Below are 24,909 nucleotides of genomic sequence, written 5' to 3'. Positions count from 1 at the left end.
AAATTGCAATTTTCTAATAGGACATCGCAAATTAGCAAAAGTTGCATTCTGGGCGTAGAATGATGATACCAGACCAGGAAGTTATGAAATACAGGGTGGGGCCACAACCTAGAAGTCTAGAAATGTGCTGAAAGGAAGAAGTGTGCCTGTCTCACCACTGGCAGTCGAATACCTATTCTTGAACAGCACCATGTTCAAGGAAGATGGAGACAAGGATTCTAGGAGCAAAAAGTGCAAGGTGAAATTCTGTGAAAAAGGAGTTAGAGGTGCTAACTAAAAAAAGAGTACGACAATGTCCAGCTCTTTGGAAAGGCATCATTCACTGCTCCTGAGGCCCAGAAGAACAAGATGTGGACCAGCATCCTAGGGAAGGTGAATTACTTTGATGTCACTCAGAGGACCATAAAAAAGATCAGGAAACACTGGTATGACTTAAGATCATGCACCAAAGAGAAGGTGGCCCGAAATGGCTGAGGTTCATGGCACAGGTGGTGGGGCCCCTCACACTCTAATGGAATCACTGATCGAGGGGACACTGTAACAAGAAAGTGAGGTGGGAGTGTCAGACATTAGCACCTCCAATCCTGTAGGCTCCTGCCAGGGTAAGTCATTTCCCCTCTAATCACTTAACATGACATATTATTTGTAATTACACAAGTACATCTCACCAAACAAAACTCCATGTTTGCTGTACCTTGGCAACACATGATGGAAGTGGCAGTAAACTTATGATACATGCTGCACTGTGTGCCGATGACTACCCTACACATATCTGTACATTATTTACATTGTTGTATAGCTATTTTAGCTATAGTTTTATACACATTTTGTTTAGCAAACTAAGCCTGCCAATATGTACTTTGTCCCAGCTACATTTTATTCAGCATCGCCTTAGTTTTTTTGCAATAGCCACATTTGCTATGTTATTTTTCTCTATCTAGTTGTTTTTTTGCCTAGAAAAGCATTACGTTCTTAGCACAACATTTATTTCATTTTGTGCTTTTCTCAAGGCTGCAGCCAGATAGGGTTGCCGGCAAAAGTGGTACGCTCTGTCTCCTATATTCACAAAAAGATACACATTTTTACGTGGGGACCTTTTCCCAGAACATCAGCTGTTTTATTATAAAAACACTTCCCTGTCCCAAACACGTTAGAGGGAGATTCCAGCCAGATGACTACGACTGCATGCTGATTTTCCGATTGCTTCACCACAGCTGCTTGCTCAGACTACCTGATCCCTGGCCAATTTGGGGATGATGTCTACTTAGACAACAGGCTTCTTTGCTCAGGTATGAGGGATGATGTCTTCCCAGGGGGGGAAACTGAAGGGTGGATTAGGGCTTATTACTCTGTGCTCTAACATAGCATAGGTAGGAATCATATACATACAATTCTCAGTGACAGTATGGTAGGACTGTTCTTGTGTTTCACTCTCCTTGTCACAATTTTGCTTTTATTCTGCTTTATCGCCCTAGTTATTGAAATACATGTTATATTATCTAAGATGCAGTTACTTCATGACATCTTATTGAATTGTGTTCTTCCTCTGTTGTCCTTGCATGTATGAGACTAATGTAACTGAGAGAAAAGGATGTGATCTGACCGGCCATGATTCCCCTGAGGAGTCATATATGTCATGCGTCCGGTTGCCACAATCATCCATGCTCTTGGGTGGAGATGAGGCACTGCTAGTTAGCCAGAAAACCCCAGATTAGGTCGACAGGTGTCACATGGTGTGGATTGGACTCAGTTATCCACAATTCAGGTGATTCTGCTGCCCAAATCCAGTAGTCTCATTAGTGTATTGAGAACCTATGCAACAACATGTCACAGACATATGAATCACAGTTTCAAAAATATTGTGAACAATCATAAACCATTTATTTACATTAATTATGTACATACATTTCCACAGATCACACCCATGGACGTCATTTAGGGGTTGCCGGGAGTCGCAGCTCTCCTACACATGTCTAATGACATATTGCCCCCACCCTTGTACTCTGTCTGGACTTCCAATAGTTTGGGGTCAATCTGCTGTACAGACCACCATTAACATAATTTTACATGCAAATAAATTAACTTTAAATGTCATTTGTCTTGAATCCGTGTCTGAAGCAGTAACTGTGTGAACTTTATCCTTTGTGTGTAGCCTATACAATGAGGGGCCTATGTACCAAAAAATGAGGCAGCGTGGTGCCTCAAGCAATGTAGCTGAACCATCTTTACTCTAAACTCACGTAAGTACTGTGCAACAATGTATTTCGCTAGCTCTAGCCCTGATGCAGCTGTCTAGTGCCAATGCAGGCACTCTTGCACCATATTGCAAGGGTGTCTGCATCGCAGGGATTGGATGTTTATATGCAAAAAGTCTTCCTCCCTGCACATACCTGCTCCCACTATGTAAGTGGCAAAATGTAGCACACAAACAATAGGCAAAAACCAGGTGAAAGATTTGTCTGTCTCCCTGTTGTGCCAATGCAAGCCACACCCATGGGCTGACGTCATTGTTTTGGCACTGCCTCAGGTCTATATTCCATTGTGAATCTAGGGCAGTGCCAAATACAATGGGTATTGCATAGGTAAGCCCACAGGAACATTCATTGATTGTCCCTCTGCCGCAGAAAACCTTGTTGAGGGGGAACGAGGTATACAATGCAGTGTTAAGCTACCCAAAGTGGCTTTATGCCTCCTTAAAAATTAGTGAAAGGGCACACTGCCACTGGATATCCCACAAAGAGATGCTCTGGCGGCACTTGGGGACTTGTCAATATGCCCTTTAATGACTTGCCTATGTGTGAATTTGTGAAATATACAAAGTCACACACACTGGTGGTCGTTACAACCCTGGCGGACGGTGTTAAAGCGGCAGTAAGACCACAAACAGGCCGGCGGAAAAAAAATGGGAATTATGACCGTGGCGGAAACCGCCAACAAAGACAGCCACTTTAACACTCCGACCGCCACGGCGGTACAGACAAACAGCGCGGCGGTCACCGCCAACAGACAGGCGAGAGACAAAGTACCGCCCACAGTATCACAACCTACCAATCCGCCACCTTTTCCGGGGCGGATTCACCATGGATAAAAACACGGCGGAAACAGCCATTTCAATGGGAAAACGCTCACCTCTACACACTCCATGAGGAACGACGACACCATGGAGCCTGAACTCCAAATACTCCCTGCAATAGACTTCCTGCTCCTGTCTGATCATCATCAACGCCGGCGCAGAAGACAACAGTGAGTACTGCACCTACGACATAGGGGAGGGGGGAGGCAAAAGTCACGGACACACACACGCAACACCCCCACCCCGACCCTCACCCACTACAACACACACACCAATGCATATCAAAACATTACAGTAACAACCCCCCCGGAAGAATGCAAAGACAAAAGGAAATGAGTTCAACCATTGTAATATATAAAAATACAGTAACCAATTATATACATATATATATACACATTCAACAAAATATACATCACGATTAGTAGTGCAGGGAATGCACCATTCAATGTCCGTGGACCACTGGGCCCAAAATGCATGGGCGAGGCCCACACGCGATACCTGAGCAAAACGGAGAGAACACTGCTGGGGCATCAGATAGAAATACAACAGGCACCTCAGGGGGAAGGGGGGGCACCTCAGCCGGATGACAGCACCACGCCAGATCCACGAGGGGGCTCTATGCCCATTGATGTATCCTGGGGAGTGCAAAGCCACAGTCTCTCAAGTCTCTACAGTGGGTGGGTTGCCCACTGTTCAATCCTGGGGAGTGCAAAGCCACAGTCTCTCAAGTCTCTACAGTGGGTGGGGTGCCCACTGTTCAATCCTGGGGAGTGCAAAGCCACAGTCTCTCAAGTCTCTACAGTGGGTGGCTTTCCCACTGCTGCATCCTGGGGAGTGCAAAGCCACAGTCTCTCGAGTCTCTACAGTGGGTGGCTTGCCCACTGTTCAATCCTGGGGAGTGCAAAGCCATAGTCTCTCAAGTCGATAACAGTCTCCACTGGTTCTGGAGGGGGACTGGTGCCCAGAGTGCTTCATCCTGTTAAGGACAGACGGAGTGGATGCTGTCCTCCACTGGTTCTGGAGGGGGACTGGTGCCCAGAGTGCTTCATACAGTTAAGGACAGACGGAGTGGAAGCTATTCTCCACTGGTTCTGGAGGGGGACTGGTGCCCAGAGTGCTTCATCCTGTTAAGGACAGATGGAGTGGATGCTGTTCTCCACTGGTTCTGGAGGGGGACTGGTGCCCAGAGTGCTTCATCCTGTTAAGGACAGACGGAGTGGATGCTGTTCTCCACTGGTTCTGGAGGGGGACTGGTGCCCAGAGTGCATCACTCTCCCCGTGATGGTCCCAGTTCCGCACATGGGCTAGCGGTGCTTGAGTTTGCGGTGCTTGCCCTGTTCAGCGGTGCTTGCCATGGCGGTCTTTGCCCTGTTCAGCGGTGCTTGCCCTGTTCAGCGGTGCTTGACTTTGCTGTCTCTGACCTGTCCACCGGTGCATGCCATGGTGTTCTTTGCCCTGTTCAGCAGTGCTTGCCCTGTTCAGCAGTGCTTGCCCTGTTCAGCAGTGCTTGACTTTGCTGTCTCTGACCTGTTCAGCGGTGCATGCCATGGCGGTCTTTGCCCTGTTCAGGGGTGCTTGACTTTGCTGTCTCTGACATGTGCAGCGGTGTTTGCCATGGCAGTCCCTCATTGCCCAGCGGGGCTGTGGCTGCCGGGGCCCTCCTGGGCACTGACTCTGGCGGTGGCCTCCTGGCCAGTGACGATGGGGCTGGCAGTGGCCTCCTGGGCAGCGGGGATGATGGCGGGCTTCTCCGCCGTGCTGCTCTTCCCAGACTTTGGCGCTTACTTCTACCCCTTCCCCACCTTGGGAGGAGTCACAGCTGAGTGGGTAGTCCCCCCGGGACCCTTGTGAGCGGCTTGGCCGGCTGGAGTCTTCCCCCATCCCGTCGGGCACTGTCCAACTTCTGGTGCTTCACAGCGGGGGGACTGGCTGTGCTGTGGCTCTGTGTCACACTGGCTGCCCTGGTGCCCCGTGCACTCCACATACCTCTAACAGGCACCACTGGTACCAGAGATTTTTTGGCTGAGGTGCTAGTACGGGACCTATGAATTGGAGGGGTGGGGTGGGAAAGAGGTCAAGGTTGCTCAGGAAAAGTTTCTTATGAACACTGGGACGGGTAGCTGGTGGGGGTCGGGAGTGGAGAAAGAGGAGGTGGTTTTAGGACGTGTAAGTTTTGTTGATTTGGGTGCAGGTGCATGCGCTGGAGGCTGTTGTGAGGTGGATGGATGTTGTGTGGGTGTGTGCCCGCGTTTGTGTACTTTGGGAGGGGGCGTCACAGACACACTGGGAGAGGACACAGGGGACGTGTAAATGGTAGTGGGGTGGTGAGTGCAGGTGAGCGGGGTGTGGTGGTGGGTGTGCTGGTGCGGGACCTAGTGGCTGTAGTGGTAGTGCATGCAGGTGAGAGTGTAGACGACACTAGGAGGGAGGAGGGAGACGACGAGGAGGGGGACACAGTGGAGGGAGTGGATGTTGGTGTGTCTGTATGTGTGTGATGCTTGCGTGAGTGCCTGTGGGATGTGTGGTGCTTATGTTTGCCTGAGCTTCCCTTGTGTGTTGACATGTGTGCAGGCTGGTCTGATGGTGTGCTTGGGATAGGCTGGGGTACAGGGGATTGGGTCTGGGTGGAGGAAGTTGGAGGGTGGAGGCTAGAGACAGGGACAATGGCTGCCATCAGTGCTGAGGCCAGAGATTGCAGGGTTCGATGAAGGGCAGCCTCGCCAGAATGAATGCCCTCCAGGAATGTATTACTGTGTTGCAACTCTCTTTCTACACCCTGGATGGCATTCACTATGGTAGACTGCCCAACAGTGAGTGACCTGAGGAGGTCAATGGCCTCCTCACTGAGGGCAGCAGAGGTGACGGGGGCAGGGGCTGAGGTGCCTGGGGCGAAGATGATGCCCACCCTCCTGGGTGAGCGGGCACCGGGCGAAGGCTGAGGGGCTGCTGGGAGGGCGGTGCTGGTAGGGGAGGTGGCGGCTGTACCTGTAGAAGTGGGGGGCACAGATTTTGCCGCCACTACAAGGGAGCTCCCATCGGAGGACGAGTCCGTGTCGCTGGTTGCTGATCCTGTCCCCGCCGTGAAGCTCCCCTCGCCCTCCGTCCCACTGGTGTATTCAGAGTCCGTGGTGTGGCCCTCCATGGCCATGTGGGATGCAGCTCCCTCCTGCTCCGGTGCCACTGTACCTCCGCCTGATGATGCTGATGCACAAAAGAACAGGGAGAGCACAAAAAGGGGGGGACGACGACAGAAGAAAGACAGGTTGAGTGCATGGCTTACCGCTACCGTTGGCAGACAATACAGACACAGCAGCCCCCTGCACTACGCCGCGCTGTTGGGCTCTACTGATGCAGTTCCTGGGATATGGCCTACATGGCTATGGTGGACATGAGCACACATAGATGACACATGGGCATGTATACCTGTACTTGTCACTCTACAGAGGTGGGGTGGAGAGCCACATGGCCTGCATTACGGAGGGGCCTAGCCTACGGAACTCGCCCTGGCCTAGGGAAACCCACAGCCCTCCTCCCCCACCCAGACACCTTCACTGCACACAAAGTCTGCTGAATGAGGTTGTACTCACTCCCTTGTGTCTGCTGTGATGCCCTCAAGCGCCCATCCAACTCAGGGTAGGCCACCGCCAGGATCTGGAACATCAGGGGGGTCATGGAGTGACGGGCACCCCTCCCACGTTGGGAGGCCATCCCCAGCTGAGCCTCCGCCGTCTTCTTGCTCCAGCGGCGAATGTCTTCCCATCTTTTACGGCAGTGGGTGCTCCGTCTCTGGTGGACCCCCAGGGTCCGGACGTCCTTGGCGATGGCACACCAAATATCCTTCTTCTGGTGGGCGCTGACCTACATGACATGTCCAGGGGAAGAAGAGAAGTCATTACCAACTGCACCGTCAAGTGAGTGGCCCACATCCCTACCATTGCCATGTGGCACATGCATTCACAGTCCTTCATGCTCGCAGAACTCTGCCCCCTTCCTTCTTACAACCAGCCCTCTCCACCTAGGCATAGCCCATACAACTTGCTCCCTGTGTACTTACCTGTTTGTCTGGAGGACCGTAGAGTAGCGTGTACTGGGGGAGGACCCCATCCACGAGCTTCTCCAACTCCTGTGCAGTGAAGGCAGGGGCCCTTTCCCCAGACGCACGAGCCATTGTCTCTTCCAGACCGAGGTCACAGCAGCCCTTGCAGTATAGGTCCTCTCCTATCGAAGATCAGGTATCGAGTGATTCAACAGATAGAAAATGGCAGTCACGTCCGCGGCAGTGACGTCCGCGGCGGTGCGTATCATCCCCGCCGGCGCACTTCGTCATTGGCTCCTGGGACCCATAGGGTCCAATGTTAACCAATGCAGCATTGCGCAGCGGTCTTCGACCGCCTACTGCGACGGTGTACAACGCCAGTGCAGTTACCTCACATCCCACTGTCCCAGTTTAGAGGTCAGGCAGCCGCCATTTCAGGGGCCCACATGGCTTCATTTTCAACTGCGTCACACATACCTAGGCCTGGACTCAACACACATACAGACAACTTTTTGGACTATGTTTAGTGTGCTGTGTAGCTGTGGCTACATACCTCTGAGTTGCTTGACTCTGTGGTCGCTGTTGTCCTTCATAGGCACCGTCAGCTGGGACATGTGAGAAGATGGCAGAATCCTCCGGTGTACCGACCGCTGGTGGACCTGTTGACAATGGAGGAGCGACATTTAATCATCGCCTACAGGTTTGACCGTGCCACAATCCAGGAACTGTGTACCCAGTTGGAGCCTGACCTGATGTCAGCTATCCGCTATCCCACAGGGATCCCCCCTCAAGTGCAGGTGCTATCAGTGCTCCATTTCCTAGCAAGTGGGTCTTTTCAAACAACAGTGGCCATGGTATCAGGGATGTCCCAGCCTATGTTTTCCAACGTATTGTCCAGAGTGTTGTCTGCCCTGCTGAAACACATGAGGAGCTACATCGTTTTCCCTCAGGTGGAGGATTTGGCTACTGTTAAAGGTGACTTCTATGCCCTTGGACATATCCCTAACATCATAGGTGCCATTGATGGGACCCATGTGGCTTTGGTCCCCCCCACAGGAGTGAACAGGTGTACAGGAACCGGAAGAGTTATCATTCGATGAATGTACAGATGGTATGTTTGGCAGACCAGTACATCTCTCAGGTAAATGCTATGTTCCCTAGCTCAGTGCATGACGCCTACATCCTGTGGAATAGCAGCATCCCTTATGTGATGGGTCAACTCCAGATTCACCGGGTGTGGCTATCAGGTGATTCTGGTTACCCCAACCTGTCATGGCTACTGACCCCAGTGAGGAATCCCGGACCAGGGCAGAAGAACGCTACAATGAGGCACATGGGCAGACTAGGAGGGTGATCGAACGCACCTTCGGCCTCCTGAAGGCCAGGTTCAGGTTCCTCCATATGAAAGGTGGTTCCCTATTCTACTCACCAAGGAAGGTGTGCCAGATCATCATCGCCTGCTGTATGCTTCACAATCTTGCTTTGCGACACCAGGTGCCTTTTCTGCAGGAGGATGGTCCAGATGACGGTGTTGTGGCAGCTGTGGAGCCTGTGGACAGTGATGAGGAGGAAGCAGAGGAAGAAGACATTGACAATAGGGACTCAGTCATCCAGCAATATTTCCAGTGACACACAGGTGAGAACACTTTCTTGCCTACTACAAGTACTTTCACACTTCTACCTCTATCCTGTCTGTCAATTTCATGCAGTATTTGGTAACTGAGTTGTACATTTCCATTAAGGTTTCACAGGTGTGGTTACCAACGTGTGTCATCTGCTTGCATTCTTCATGGACTTGTGTTGTGTGACATAGGTATGTTGACATTACATTTCAGAACGGATTTTGTCACTGTCATAGCTAATACACATTTTCAAAATCACAGACTGACTCGAGATTGTTTTGTGCTTCAAGGGTGTTTATTGAAGTGCTAAATATTGGAGGGGGTGGTAAAATGGTGAGGGGTGATGGTGGAGGAATGTCCATGGCAGAGTCCAGTCTATTAGTCTCACTGGTGCACTGCCCATATGGGCATAGGAAGTGGAGCTGGGGCAGTTCCAATATGGACAGGGTTACAAAGTGGGACAGTGGGATGACAATCAGGGTGGTCTCATTTCTTGGCGGGGTCTTGCCATCGTGCTCTGTCCTGTTCCTGGATCTCAGGGACCGCTTGCGGGGTGGTTCTCCATCTGCAGGGGGTGGGGTGCTGGTGTGGTGGTCCTGTGTCGGGGCGTCCTGTCCACTAGCGCCGGCGGAGGTGGTTGGCAGTTCATCGTACATGCTGGTGTCAGGGGCCCCTTGGAGTGCCATGGTGTCCCTCCTGGTGTTGAGTATGTCCTTCAGCACCCCTACGATGGTGCCCAGGGCGGAGCTAATGGTTCTGAGTTCCTCCCTGAAGCCCAAATACTGTTCCTCCTGCATGCGCTGGGTCTCCAGAAACTTGGCCAGGACCGTAGCCGTCATATCCTGGGAGTGGTGGTATGCTCCCATGATGGAGGAGAGGGCCTCGTGGAGAGTGGGTTCCCTTGGCCTGTCCGCCCCCTGTCGCACAGCAGCCCTCCCAGTTCCCCTGTGTTCCTGTGCCTCCATCCCCTGGACTGTGTGCCCACTACCACTGCCCCCAGGTCCCTGTTGTTGTTGGGGTGGTGGGTTATCCTGGGTTCCCTGTAGTGGTGAACACACAGCTGATTGACCTGTCCTGGGTACGGAGGTATGGGCCCGCTGGGTGGGTGCTGTGCTGGTGTTTCCAGAGGGTGGAAGGTCTGTGTTGGGCTGTGCCTGTGCGAGGGGACCCGACTGTCCCGAGGCCCACGATGGTCCAGGCTGGTCATATGGATCCAGTTGGCCAGAGCTGCTGTCATTACTGTGGGCCTCTTCTGTGGGTGGGGTAGAGATGTCTGGACCCTCCTGTCTGGTGACGTTGGGTAGTGGTCTTGCAGGGGTGTAAAGGCATGATTATTGCATCTGTGTGTGTTATGGTGGGCAATGGGTGGGTGAGTGTGTAACCCAGTGCTAGCATTCCTGTATGGGGGCTTGTGTGATGATGGTTGGGGGGGTGTTATGGGTATGTGCAGTGGGCATGCTTTATTGAGGGGTGTCCATGCTTTGTTGTGTCATGCAGGGCTTAGTGTTGGGATGTGTGGTTTGTGTTATTAGTACATTAGTGAGGAGTTGGAGTGATAGGGGAGGGGGTGAGGGTGGGGGTCTGTGATAGCATGCAGGTAGGGTGGGGGATATGATAGTTAAGATTTGACTTACCAGAGTCTATTCCTCCACCGACTCCTCCGAGGCCCTCAGGATGCATAATGGTCAAGACCTGCACCTCCCATGTTGTTAGTTGTGGGGGAGGAGGTGGTGGTCTGCCGCCAGTCCGCTGTACCGCGATGTTGTGTCTTGAGACCACGGAACGCACCTTCCCCTGTAGGTCGTTCCACCTCTTCCTGATGTCGTCCCTATTTCTTGGGTGCTGTCCCACAGCGTTGACCCTGTTGACTATTCTTCGCCATAGCTCCATCTTCCTAGCTATGGAGGTGTGCTGCACCTGTGCTCCAAATAGCTGTGGCTCTACCCGTACGATTTCCTCCACCATGACCCTGAGCTCCTCCTCGGAGAACCTGGGGTGTCTTTGCCGTGCCATGGGGTGGTGTAGGTGATGTGTGGGGTGGTGTATGTGGTGATGATTGTGGTGATGTGTAGTGGTGTGTGGTGTTTTGTGTGTGGAAGTAGTGTGGGTGATGGTGTTGTGTGCCTCTGTGTGGTGGGGTTGTCTATGCTATGCAGTCTCTCTGGCCTTCGTCAGTAATTTTGGGTCGTAGCGGTTTGTAGGTGATGTGGGTGTGTGTTTTATATAGTATTGATTGTGTGGGAGTGGTGTTTGTATGTGTATCAGGTGTGTGTATTTGGAATTGTCCAATGTGGCGGTGTTTTGGAGATGTGTGTGTATTTTGAGCGCGGCGGTGTGTACCGCCAATGGAATACCGCGGTTGAAAGACCGCCGCGTGGATTCATGGGTTGTGATAGCATGGGCGTGTTTCTGTTGGCGTGACGGTGGAGGTTTTGTTTTCGCCAGTTTATCACTGACCTTTGGTGTGGCGGACTTGTGTGGGTGTCTGAATTTCGGCGGATTCCGAGATGTGGGTCATAATAGCTGTGGCGGCTTTCCGCGGCCGCGGCGGTGTATTGGCGGTCTTCTGCACATCGGTAAGCGGCTTTTACTGCCAATGTTGTAATGACTCCCACTGACTGCAACATGATTGAGGTGACCAATAGCTATGTGAACTAGCAAGTTGTACGTGGGCATCCCTAGCATGGCTTTTGACAGTGATCATGCATGTATTGTGATAGCTGAAAGCAAACACTTCTCAAGTGGCCGGGCCGAGCAAGGACGGTAGTAACAGGAAAACCATAGATGTGACAAATAAATGATGCATGTGTAAGAGTGTGAGGGACAGTCATGAGTGTCTCAATCACAAAATCTAGATGTAGGGGGAGTGCAATTACAACAACATAATGACAATGCAGGTCACATTACTTAACAATTCAGAGAAATGCTCTATGAATACCCATTTGGGATGTGTATCCATGCACATCCAGAGTGTCACGTGCATAGCTGAAAGATGTCTGGAGTTGCTGATCTGAGACCATTGCCAACCTGACAGGAACTTGGCCATAACTGATACACTTAGTCACACATGTGAACTAACTACTACTTGCAAAGGTATGTGCCTAACATGACCTGTGCATACATGCCACCACCTATACAGTAAATCAGAATAGAGACCATAGATTAGGAATAGAAAAAACATTTATTTAACTACAATACTAAATCTAAAAACCCAAACTAACTAAGCTACCTAAACTAACCTATACTACCCTAGCTCAGCCTAACTTATTCATAAAGGTAACTTAACTTATCTCTACTTATTCTAAACATATGATGCCACATGATAAGCATCAACCCACCGGCCCTCTTAATGTACATCTATCGACAAGGACAACAGTAACTAAAGCTAGATATTGACTAACTAAACATAGAACCTAAACAATTATACATTTTTTGCATATTTTTGTTGTTTTTTTATTTATTTTGGTACACATACCCTAAACATCATCCCGTCCCCAACCAAAAAAATAAAGGAGATACCCTAAACCCCCCACCTCTGAGGAAAAACTCTACAAGATAATCTACACTACACTAATTTACCAAACCTTAGCTAACTAGATACCCCAACTACATACAAGCATATTTACAAAGGGAAGGGATGTGCTTTGTCTATTTCAAAATGTCCTCTCAGCGCTTCATTATGTGTGCCTTTAGTTCAGGGAGCAACAACAATATCTGGCTATTTTGGTGCTCCATCCGGGCAATACAATATGTTTGGTCCGCCAACTCTGTTCTAAATTCCTGCACTTATGGAGGTTCAACATAGGTTGGTGCAGCCACAGTAGTGGTCTGGGTACTCATTCATGGTGTTGAGGTAGAAGGTCCTGCTCCAGGAGAAGTGACACTGCCTGTAGCCACAGGCCTTGCTACTGCGTGGGTGGTGGTGAAGCGTTCTTTGACTGGACCCCCTTGAAGGAAGGCTTTCCGTGCCCCCAATGCATGGCCGCTGCCATATTGCCGCTGCATCCTCCGGTACCTCTCTGCCCTCTTCTCAAATGGTCACCACTGGGATGCAGTCATGTTGGCAGCTGCAACATGAATTGGACATGTCAGACAATTGTATTTTTGGCAAATGAACAACATGCATGCAATGAATACACCATCTGCAGTTGTAACACTTTGGCCAACACAAATCACCATAACATCTTGAAAGGCTGGGAAGACACACATCTACACACCAACCGTCAACTCTACGTTGCCCATGTCAATGGTATCGAGACTAGCTATTGTTGTACAATAACATTGAACCATCTTGGAAAATCACTGAAGGACCATGTCACCATTGACTAAGATTGTCATTCACATCAGCAATGTGCGCATGCAACACCATACTCATCATGGTGGTTTGTTGATCAATCACCCTAATGCTTGCACAAGTGACCTCAGATCCGTTGACATGTGACAAACTCATCTGAGCAAGAACTGCAAGCTAAATGTGGTCTCACCACAGTCAGCAAGGACAGATGTCATGACACATTGCTAAATGCAAATCTGGATATGACAGGCATTATATAGGAAATTGTAGGGTGGTGCAGTCAGTCATGTCACACAGAGGATGATTACATTACTCTCATATTGACACAAGTCAGTACCTGATGAGCTGTGCCATGACTTAATGCATAGTACCTTGTTTCTTTACACTATGATGGCCATTTGTTGTATATGTGTCCTAAACTATGCTTAGCATGCTGCATACCATCATTCAGCACCATCATCTCATATGTAGGTGCATGCATGTCCTTCATCTCACCTGCACAGGGATCTTTGAACAGCACTGGCTAATGCTGTACATTGTGAGTCTTTTGCTTTTACATCACATCATGGACACCATCTGGATAACCACTAGTAGATGATGCTTTGAGTTATGGCATGTTGTATACCAATGGAGTATGGTTATCCCTCTAGCCAAAAATACATGCCAAGGTATGTGAGGATGACATCGGTTAGAAATGTTGCAAACTACGACTCAGATAATGGGTATTACGTTTGGCATATCAAGTGTGGTATGTTGACCACTGACCTGCCAAGGGGACTATTCACATGGTTATGCATCAGACCATAACCTTAGTTACTTAGTTCTGCATGTGGCACACAGATCAGTGACATGTATAGTCAATATCTTGCAACCCTGCACACAGGTGTTGGGCAATAAACCTCAGCCATATGTCCATACTGTCATAACTGTTATGGGACTCATGTACTATGGCCAACATTTCTATGGCTGTTGCTACACATGTTGCCACCGATGTTTTCATTTCATAGCATGCATATCCTAGACACAACTGCAACCATACAGTCCATATCCATGTTTAGCCAACTATGTTTGTAATAGCATACATGTACGTGGTACATGGCAATACATACAACAGCACACACAACACATTACACATACAGATTGTGACTCACTGGTTGCATCGGGGTCATTGAAGCTTGACACCTCTCCAATAGTGTATAGTTGGGGTCCACCTGAGAGAGGGAACATGAGACATGACACTGTGAATGTTGCACAGTGAACACTATGGACAACTATTGCACATTAGACATCATTTGCCAATGACCCTAGTATATCTATGTTGATGAATATTCAATTATGTCATCATACATGTCTCAATGATATACATTGGTAGGCCAGGCTGACATGTGCACATATGTGCTGGAACCTGACATACATGTCACAGCTACATTGTTAGGTAAATACAGATGACTTCCAACTGCAACATTTTTCAAGATGTGTCAATTGTAATGTCACTCTCCACATACATGATTCACATGACACTCAGCCATACCTCCCTTTACTGCAGTGCAATGTTTTAAGTCAAATGTACATGACTATGCAAACTACAACAGTAGTTAGGCACTTAGTGGATATGGACACACATTCCTGGTAACCATGTACCCTTCTACCATGACACAGTTGTGTCAGCATTGGTGTACATTAGAATATGGTGGCAAAATCCAGGGGACAAGGACAGGAATAAGCCCTTTGTCTAATTTAATGGTGCAGTGCTGCCAACACAGTACTCACAACCCTGCCCTCTTCCTTAACTTGGTAAAGGAGGCCCTATGACCAACAGACCTGTACCTGCGATTCTAAAAGGAGTCAACCACATAGATGGTGTAGTCACCCACAGTTTCTCCTACCTCAATCCTAATGTGGTCCAGAAGGTCCTGCTCTCTGCTTACAATGTCTGCCCAGCGATGTTTGAGTTGTCGGCCAGCCCACTCTATCTTGAAGATCAATGTCATCTGGGAGAGAAGTGGATAGTCCTCCACCGCAGCTTCCTTGCTTCTGTCTGGTAGCCCTGGATTACTCGGCCACCCATGGCTGTCGTGTTGGGCAGGTAATGGAGTGCCAGCCACAGTGTAGGAAAGTACCATCTTATTGGTATGTTACCCCCAATTTCTGCCTGTTGTCCGTGTGTTTGACTGTGTTCACTGGGATCCTGCTAATCAGCACCCCAGTGATTATGCTGTCTCTCCTCTAAATTTGGTTACTGCATACTGTTAACTCAGTATTTCACTCACAATTGGTATACTGGTCACCCCTTATAAGTCCCTAGTATATGGTACCTAGGTACCTAGGGCATTGGGGAACCCTATGGGCTTCAAAATGTGTTTTGCCACCCATAGGGAGCCCATGCAAAAGCTTCTGCAGGACTGCCATTGCAGCCTGCGTGAAATGGTTCAAGCACCCTTTCACTGCCATTACACTGCACCAAGTCACTTGTAAGTCACCCATATGACAGGCCTTGCATTCCTGAAGGCTGGATGCAAACTAACTGAGTGTGAGGGCACCTCTGCACTAGCAGAGGTGCCCCCACATTGTCCATGACCATTTTCCCGGACTTCTTGAGTGCGGGGATGCCATTCTAAGTGTCCACAGTACATAGGTCACTACCTATATCCACCTTCACAATGGTAACTCCAAATATGGCCATGTTTGGTATCAAACATGTGGGAATCAGACCCCAATGCTAACCCAAGCATTTTCTTTATGATTCCATCCACTCTGGGGCTCCACAGTGGGCCCCAAGTACTGCCATACCAGCCTTCTGAGGTTTTCTAGGCAGCCCCAGCTGCTGCCACTTCACAGACAGGTTCCTGCCCTCCTGCTACTTGATCTGATCAAATCCAGGAAGGCAGAACAAAGGATTTTGGGAGAGGGATGCTACACCCTCTCTCTTTGGAAACAGGTGTTACCGGCTTGGGAGGGTAGCCTCCCCAGCCTCTGGCTTTGCTTTGAAGGGCACATTTGGTGCCCTCCTTGCATAAGCCAGTCTACACCAGTTCAGGGACCCCCAGTCCCAGCTCTGGCATGAAACTGGACAAAGGAAAGGGGAGTGACCACTCCCCTGTCCATCACCTCCACAGTGGTGGTGCCCAGAGCTCCTCCAGAGTGTTCCTGAGTTCTGCCATCTTGATTTCCAGATGGGCAGGACACTCCGGGAGCATCCGAGTGGCCAGGCCAGGCAGGTGACGTCAGGCACTCCCCTAATAGGTGGACACTGACTTCATTGAGAATTCTCCCTCTCAGGGCTATTTAGGGTCTCTCTCCTTGGTGTTTCTTCAGATTCAGATTGCAAGACTCCAGCAGAAATCCTCTGCATCCTCGACTTCAACTTCTGACCAAAGAAACTGCATCTGGACGCTCCAGGAACTCTACAAGCCTGCAACAAAATAGACTTCTGCAACATTGTATCTTCAGCTCCTGCCAGTAAATGCAACTGCTTCCCAGTTGTGCATCCACAAAGGACAGCCAGTCTTCAATCTTAACAGGAAGAACAAAGGAGTCTCCCTTGGGGTTGAAGGAGTCACCCCCTGCTTCAGCAGGCACCCTCTGCATTGATGACCAAGGGCGTGGAACCCCTCTCCAGTGGAGCTGCTTGGATCCTGCAACATGAGTGGTGGACAGAAGTGTTTCAGATGGGTCCCATGTACATCTGTGCAAGTTTTGTGGAAGTAAGAGCTTGCCTTCCCACTCCACGCAGCTATACCCATACCAATAAAAGTATATTAACAATACATTATTATTTAATAGTACACACTTTCAAAATGAAAATACTTTAAATATCTTTTTTTTCTAATTTTCAATGTGTTTTACAGCTACCAAGGTTTGGTTGCATCCCTCTACAAAGTTTCATGTGCATCTTCAAACCTGGGTCCCCAGCACACGATCCTGCAACGCACAGCTTCCTGAGTGGTACTCCGGCGGCTCAGGACCCTTTTCTGTGTTGCTGCGTGGGCCTCTTTTGAAATCCTTTGTCCCCATGCTGTGGGGCTCCTGGGTGGGCTGCCTGGTCCGTTGTGGGCTCTCTAGGATGTGGAGAGCCCCCTTTGACTCCCCCACATGGATAGAGTGCACCTGGTCCTTCCTGGGTACGGGCAGCACCATTTTCTTCTAACCGTGAGAATTCTGTGTTCCACGGCTCATGGGGCGACTTCGATGATGCAAACAAGACTGCAATTATTCATCCGGAATGGGACGTCAGCTGCAACAACCAGGAACCCAAACCAGTCTTCTTGGGTGCAATCCTGACTTTTCTTCTGCACCAGTGGTTCCTCTTTTGCACCCTCTTCCAGGTTAGCAGGGGATCCTGTTGATCCTGGACTCTTCTGTGCTTCTTGGACTTGGTCCCCTTCTTCCACATGTCCTCAGGTCCAGGAATCCAGTGTTGGTGTCTTGCAGTCTCCTCTGGTTCTTGCATAACCCTGATTGTCATTTTTGTGTTTTCTAGAGTAAAGTTCCCTAACTTTACTCCTACTTTTCTGGGGTCTGGGGTTGGTTCTAGTACTTACCTCTTGGGTTTTCTAGTACTCCCAGCTCCCCTCTACATACCACCCTGCAAATTCGACTTTGGAATTAACCTCTTAAGTGCGGGCGTCGGCCACTGGCCGACGCCCACACACCCTCCCTGGTGCGGGTCACGACCAGTGGCCGACACCAGGAAGGGCATTAATAAATCCTCGGGTGCGTCGCACCCGAGGATTTATTTTTATTTTTTTTACTCCCCCCGGGAGACACGGAAGCTACCGTGTCTCCCCCCGCCCCCCACCCGCCCCTTTGTGACGTCAGCGCGCCGCGAGGCGCGCTGACGTTGCAAAGGTGTTTTCCCCATGAAAGCAGGAAGCAGCCTTGCGGCCGCTTCCTGCTTTCATGGGGAAAACGGCCTTTTACACGTTTGGGAAGGCCTCGTAAGAAAGGGGAGAGTCTCCCCTTTCTTACGAGGCCTTCCTGAAAGTGTTTCCTGGCCCCCGGTCGCAGCTGTGCTGCGATCGGGTGCCAGGAAACACTTTCAGGTTTCCTGGCTCCCCCGATCGCAGCACAGCTGCGATCGGGGGGGTCAGGAAACATTTTGAAAAGGCCTCGTAAGAAAGGGGAGACTCTCCCCTTTCTTACGAGGCCTTCTGAAACTGTTTCTGGCCCCCGATCGCAGCAGTGCTGCGATCGGGGGCCAGAAACAGTTTCAGAAGGCCTCGTAAGAAAGGGGAGAGTCTCCCCTTTCTTACGAGGCCTTCTGAAACGGTTTCCTGGCCCCCGATCGCAGCACAGCTGCGATCGGGGGCCAGGAAACCCCAATAGACACCAGGGATTTCACTTTTGGGGGGCGCCCCCCCCTGGAAAACGGGCGCCCCCCCCGGCATAATTTTCTTCAAAAAAAAAAAAGTTAGGGGGGGTGCGCGATCGCGCCCCCCCCCCAGGGGATTTAAAAAAAAAAAAAAAAAAATGAAATGACAGGGGGTCGCCCGTGGGCAGGGTGACCCCCTGTGGGGGCAATTTTTTTTTTAGATGTTGTAGGGTTTCCCTGGGGGCCATTTTGGCCCCCAAGGAAACCATCCAACAACTAAAAAAAAATATATGTATATATCTATATATATATATCTATGTAGATAGATATATCTAGGTACATGGATATATCTATAGATATATCTATGTAGATATATATATATATTTCTATATATATATATATATATATATAGGTAGATCTGTATCAAAGAGATTTATAAAGCGCGCTACTCACCTGTGAGGGTCTCAAGGCGCTGGGGGGGGGACGGGGGGAGGGAAAGGGGCTAGGAGGTTCACTGTTCAAAAAGCCAGGTTTTGAGGCCCTTCCTGAAAAGAAGTAGGTTTTGGGTCTTGCGAATGTGGGTTGTGAGTGCGTTCCATGTTTTGGGTGCAATGTAGGAGAAGGATCTGCCCCCGGTGGTGGTGTGTTTGATGCGGGGGACAGAGGCGAGAGAGAGGTCAGCTGAACGGACGTTTCGTGTGGGGGTGTGGAAGGTGACTCTCGTTGAGGTAGGCAGGGCCTGTGTTGTGGAGTGATTTGTGTGCGAGGATGAGGATCTTGAAGGTGATCCTTTTGTCAATGGGGAGCCAGTGGAGGGATTTGAGGTGTGGAGAGATGTGTTCGTGTCGGCGGAGGTCGAGGATGAGTCGTGCTGCTGAGTTCTGGATGCGTGTAGTTTGCACTTGAGTTTTAGAGTGGTGCCGGCGTAGAGGGCGTTTCTGTAATCAAGCCTGCTGCTGATGAGTGCGTGAGTGACAGTTTTTCTGGTCTCTGTGGGGATCCATTTGAATGTTTTTCAGTATACAGAGTTTGTTGAAGCATGAGGAGGTAAGAGCGTTGATTTGTTGGGTCATAGAGAGGGAGGAGTCTAGGATGATGCTGAGGTTGCGTGCGTAGTTGGCGGGGGTGGGTGCAGGGCCTAGCGTGGTGGGCCACCATGGGGGGTCCCAGATTTTTTTGGTGAGGGCCAAAGAGGATTATTTCGGTTTTGCTTGAGTTGAGTTTCAGGTGGTTGGCTGTCATATATACATCACTTTTGTCAATATGTGTGTGGTTTCCCTGGGGGGGAAAAGGGTCCGACTTGTCTAGTGGCAGTTTTAGTGCCATAAAGAAGCGCAGAAGGTTTATATGCCCACTGCAAAGAGCACATCTGTATTTTATGTAAATAGCTGAGTACATTAGTAAAGTCTATGGAGAGATGAAGGGCACTTTTGCTGGGTGGTAATGAGGGAATCCGAGGAGGAGGGAGTGGGAGCACCAATAATGATTGTTGGACTGGGCGCAGGAGGTGCTAAAGACTGTGACGAATGGTATGTGACAAGGTGTTTTTTGAGTGTCTTGAAAGTACGTGCTGATTGAGGGAAGAAGCGCAGGTAAGGTGGCCTCTACTGTTGCACGTATCTCACACACACCATCGATTTTGTGACTGTCTACGTAGGCTAGTGTTTTAGAGCAACAGTTTAGCCAATAGCAGAGATGGCATCTTGATGGATGACTGCTGCCTGCACTCGGGTTATAGAGGACCGCTCTGACATAGGATCAGAGACTGAGACATCAGATACTGAGACAGCATCTGAGGGATAGGACAATGGCGCAGACTGTGGGAGTGATTTTTCAGTCAGAGGAGTCCCATTCGAAAACTCCTCTTCCAGTACATTATGAGGGAGGTGATGAGGGCAGTCCTGCTGTCCCTTCGCAAGCTGTTCGTGCAACTGGGTAATAGTGGGTTAGGCCAACCCAGAGAGCAGGTGAATGCGGCGGCAAGCAGAGAGAGAGTGCTCTCTTGGGAGCTCACCAATTTAGTTCAGCCCTAAATTCCACCACCCAAATCATATTGTGGAGACATCAAAATTGTCTATGGCAAAACAAACTGGTTTTGTAAGGCAGGCACCTGTGTTTTTGGTCCTGGATTCGGCGGCCATATAGAGAAACACACTAAACCCAAACATTTCTGGAAACTAGACATTCGGGGGAGTCCACAGAGGTGTGACTTGTGTGGATTCCCCAAAGTTTTCTTACCCAGAATACCCTGCAAAGCTGAAATGTTGAAAAAAAACTCGCATTTCTGTCACACAAAGTACAGGAATATGCTGGGATCCACAACATTCCTACCACCCAGTGACTCCTCACCTGTCCTGATAAAAACACTACCCCACTTGAGTGCCTACACCTAGTGCCTGTGTCAGGAATGGATCACCCCAGGGTCAACAGCTGCCTCACGTAAGGACCAACATTGACCGTTGTGTGATCTATTCCTGTCGCAGGCACCAGGCCTAACCACACAAGTGAGGTATCATATTTATCGGGAGACTTGGGGGAACGCTGGGTGGAAGGAAATTTGTGGCTCCTCTCAGATTGCAGAACTTTCTGTCACCGAAATGTGAGGAAAATGTGGTATTTTAGCCACATTTTGAGGTTTGCAAAGGATTCTGGGTAACAGAACCTGGTCCGAGCCCCACAAGTCACCTCATCTTGGATTCCCCTGGGTTTCTAGTTTTCAAAAATGTGTTGGTTTGCTAGGTTTCCCCAGGTGCCGGCTGAGCTAGAGGCCAAAATCCACAGGTAGGCACTGTTTTCTTTGAAAAAATGTGATGTGTCCACGTTCTGTTTTGGGGCATTTCCTGTCGCGGGCGCTAGGCCTACCCACACAAGTGAGGTATCATTTTTATCGGGAGACTTAAGGGAACGCCGGGTGGAAGGAAATTTGTGGCTCCTCTCAGATTCCAGAACTTTCTGTCACCGAAATGTGAGGAAAACTTGTTTTTTTAACCACTTTTTGAGGTTTGCAAAGGATTCTGGGTAACAGAACCTGGTCCGAGCCCCGCAAGTCACCCCTCCTTGGATTCCCCTAGGTCTCTAGTTTTCAGAAATGCACAGGTTTGGTAGGTTTCCCTATGTGCCGGCTGAGCTAGAGGCCAAAATCTACAGGTAGGCACTTTGGAAAAAACAGCTGTGTTTTCTATAAAAAAAATAGGATGTGTCCATGTTGTGTTTTGGGGCATTTCCTGTCGCGGGCACTAGGCCTACCCACACAAGTGAGGTATCATTTTTATCGGGAGACTTGGGGGAACACAGAATAGCAAAACAAGTGTTATTGCCCCTTATCTTTCTCTACATTTTTTTCTTCCAAATATAAGAGAGTGTGTAAAAAAGACGTCTATTTGAGAAATGCCCTGCAATTCACATGCTAGTATGGGCACCTCAAAATTCAGCGATGTGCAAATAACCACTGCTCCTCAAAACCTTATCTTGATCCCATTTTGGAAATGCAAAGGTTTTCTTGATACCTCTTTTTCACTCTTCATATTTCAGCAAATGAATTGCTGTATACCCAGTATAGAATGAAAACCAACTGCAGGGTGCAGCTCATTTATTGGCTCTGGGTACCTAGGGTTCTTGATGAACCTACAAGCCCTTTATATCCCCGCAACCAGAAGAGTCCAGCAGACAAAACGGTATATTGCTTTCAGAAATCTGACATCGCAGGAAAAAGTTACAGAGTAAAACATAAAGAAAAATGGCTGTTGTTTTCAGCTCAATTTCAATATTTCTTTATTTCAGCTGTTATTTTCTGTAGGAAAACCTTGTAGGATCTACACAAATGACCCCTTGCTGAATTCAGAATGTTGTCTAGTTTTCAGAAATGTTTAGCATTCCGGGATCCAGCATTGGTTTCACACCCATTCCTGTCACTAACTGGAAGGAGGCTGAAAGCACCAAGGGCCTTATTTATACTTTTTGGTGCAAAACTGCACTAAGGCAGTTTTGCCCCAAAAAGTTTTGCACCGGCTTGCACCATTTTTTAGCACCAGCTGGGCACCATATTTATGGAATGGTGCAAGCCGGTGCAAAGGGTAGGCTAGCTTAAAAAAAAATGACGTTAGGCAGTTTTGAGTCAAAATAAATTATTCTGACCAGATTAACATCATTTTTTGACGCTAAGGGGCATACTTATACTCTGTTTGCACTGAATTAGCATCATTTTTTTAAAACTCTAATTCAGTGCAAAACTAACTCCATATTTATACTTTGGTGCTAGACCCGTCTAGCACCAAATTTATGGAGTTAAAGTCATTTTTTTGGAAGTGGAATCCTACCTTGCCTTAATGAGATGCAAGGTAGGCGTTCCCGTTGAAAAAAATGACTCTATGGCCTTAACACCATATTTATACTCCCATGTAAAAATGGTGCAAGGGAGGGAGGAGGGGTCAAAAAATGGGGCAAAGCTTGCTTTGCCCCATTTTTTAAGACCTGGGTCAGGACAGGTGTTAGGGGACCTGTGACCCTATTTCCATGGTGGAACACCATGGAATAATCCCAGAGGTGCCCTCCCTAGGCCCTAGGTGAACCCGCACCCACACTAGAGGGACTGCGAGGATGGGGGACCCCATCCCAGGTACGTACAGGTAAGTGCATTTTATTTTTGAAAGTGCCATAGGGGGCCCTGAAATGGACCCCCATACATGGCACCGGATGCAATGGCCATGCCCAGGGGACCCCTGTCCTCTGTGCTGGCCACTGGGGTGGTGGGCATGACTCCTGCCTTTTCTAAGGCAGGAGTCATGTGGCATGGTAGGTTTAGCACCATAAATTTACGCTAATCTGGTTAGAGTCATTTTTTTTACTCTAACCTGCCTAAAGCCATTTTTTAGTGCTAAACCCTCTTCTTCTATACTGCCAGCCCCACCCGAATAAAGTCATTTTTTAAAACTCTAGCCTACCCTTTGCACCGGCTTGCACCATTCCATAAATATGGTGCCCGGCTGGTGCACAGAAATGGTGCAAGCCGGTGCTAAACTTTTTGGTGCAAAACTGAGTTAGTGCAGTTTTGCAGCAAAAAGTATAAATAAGGGCCAATATTTTGTAAGTTTGGCCACTTTTGTGTCATAAAATGACGTTAATGCAGTGCAAAAAAAGTTTAAATCAGGGCCTTGGTGCAAGATGGGTCTAGCACCAAAGTATAAATATGGAGTTAGTTTTGCACCGAATTAGAGTAAAAAAAAATGACACTAATTTGGTGCAAACAGAGTATAAATAGGCCGCAGAGTATAAATATGCCCCTAAATATGGCGTTAAGGCCATAGAGTCATTTTTTGCACGGGAACGCCTACCTTGCATCTCATTAAGGCAAAGTAGGTCTCCACTTTCAAAAAATTACTTTAACTCCATAAATTTGGTGCTAGAGGGGTCTAGCACCAAAGTATAAATATGGAGTTAGTTTTGCACCGAATTAGAGTAAAACAAAATGACACTAATTCGGTGCAAACAGAGTATAAATATGCCCCCAAATATAGTAGAAATGGGGTATGTCCCAGTAAAATGCCAAATTTGTGTTGAAAAATTTGGTTTTCTGATTCAAGTCTGCCCGTTCCTGAAAGGTGGGAAGATAGTGATTTCAGCACCAGAAACCCTTTGTTGATGGCATTTTCAGGGAAAAAACCACAAGCCTTCTTCGGCAGCCCTTTTTTCCCATTTTTTTGGAAAAAACTAAATTTTCACTGTATTTTGGCTATTTTCTTGGTCTCCTCCAGGGGAAACCACCAACTCTGGGTACCATTAGAATCCCTAGGATGTTGGAAAAAAGGGACGCAAATTTGGCGTGGTTAGCTTATGTGGACAAAAAGTTATGAAGCCCTAAGCGCAAACTACCCCAAATAGCCAAAAAAGGGCTCAGCACTGGGGGGGGGGAAAGGCCCAGCAGCTAAGGGGTTAAAAGTAGTTCCAAAGTCTTAAACTACCTTATTTTTTACATATAAGTCACCCCAAAGGGGTGCCCTATGTGTCCCTAGGGCTGGGTGCCACGTAACTATAAGCAGGGATCTTATAAAAATAGTTTTATAAGCCCTGGTAAGGTAAAACACACACATTTGTTTTTCCCTCATTGTAGTGAATGGCCTCCATAGGCTAGAAAGGGAAGACTTTATTTTAATTTAAAAAATCCCCTTAAGTAACAGATACCAGAAGTTTGGTATCAAAATAATTGTTATAATAAATCCTACAACTTCCAGTTGTGGGATTTAATATAACTTGCTCAGGTAAAGAGTTTTAAACTTTAACTGAAAAGTTGCCAACTTCAGCCCTGCAGTGTTTTTGCTGCTTTGCTATGATTGGCCAGCCTCCGGCAGCCTGGCCAGGCTGCTTTGATGAGGTGTGAAGTGGCCTGGCCTCACACAAAGAGATGTGCCTGGGGAAGGAGATCTCCCCTCAGGCGATGGTGAAGCAGAAAGGGGGAGGGCTGCCTAACTTGTCTTCAAAGGCAGAGAAGGACATTTGGAGCAACCCAGCAACACCCTCACATCCTGCAAACACAGACAATTAGGTGCCCCCTTGATTAGATTAGGAGAACGCAGGAGA

This window comes from Pleurodeles waltl, chromosome 1_1, assembly GCF_031143425.1.
Source record: "Pleurodeles waltl isolate 20211129_DDA chromosome 1_1, aPleWal1.hap1.20221129, whole genome shotgun sequence".
Taxonomy (NCBI): Eukaryota; Metazoa; Chordata; class Amphibia; order Caudata; family Salamandridae; genus Pleurodeles; species Pleurodeles waltl.
The sequence above is the reverse complement of the archived record's forward strand: the minus strand, read 5'-3'. Positions refer to the sequence as shown.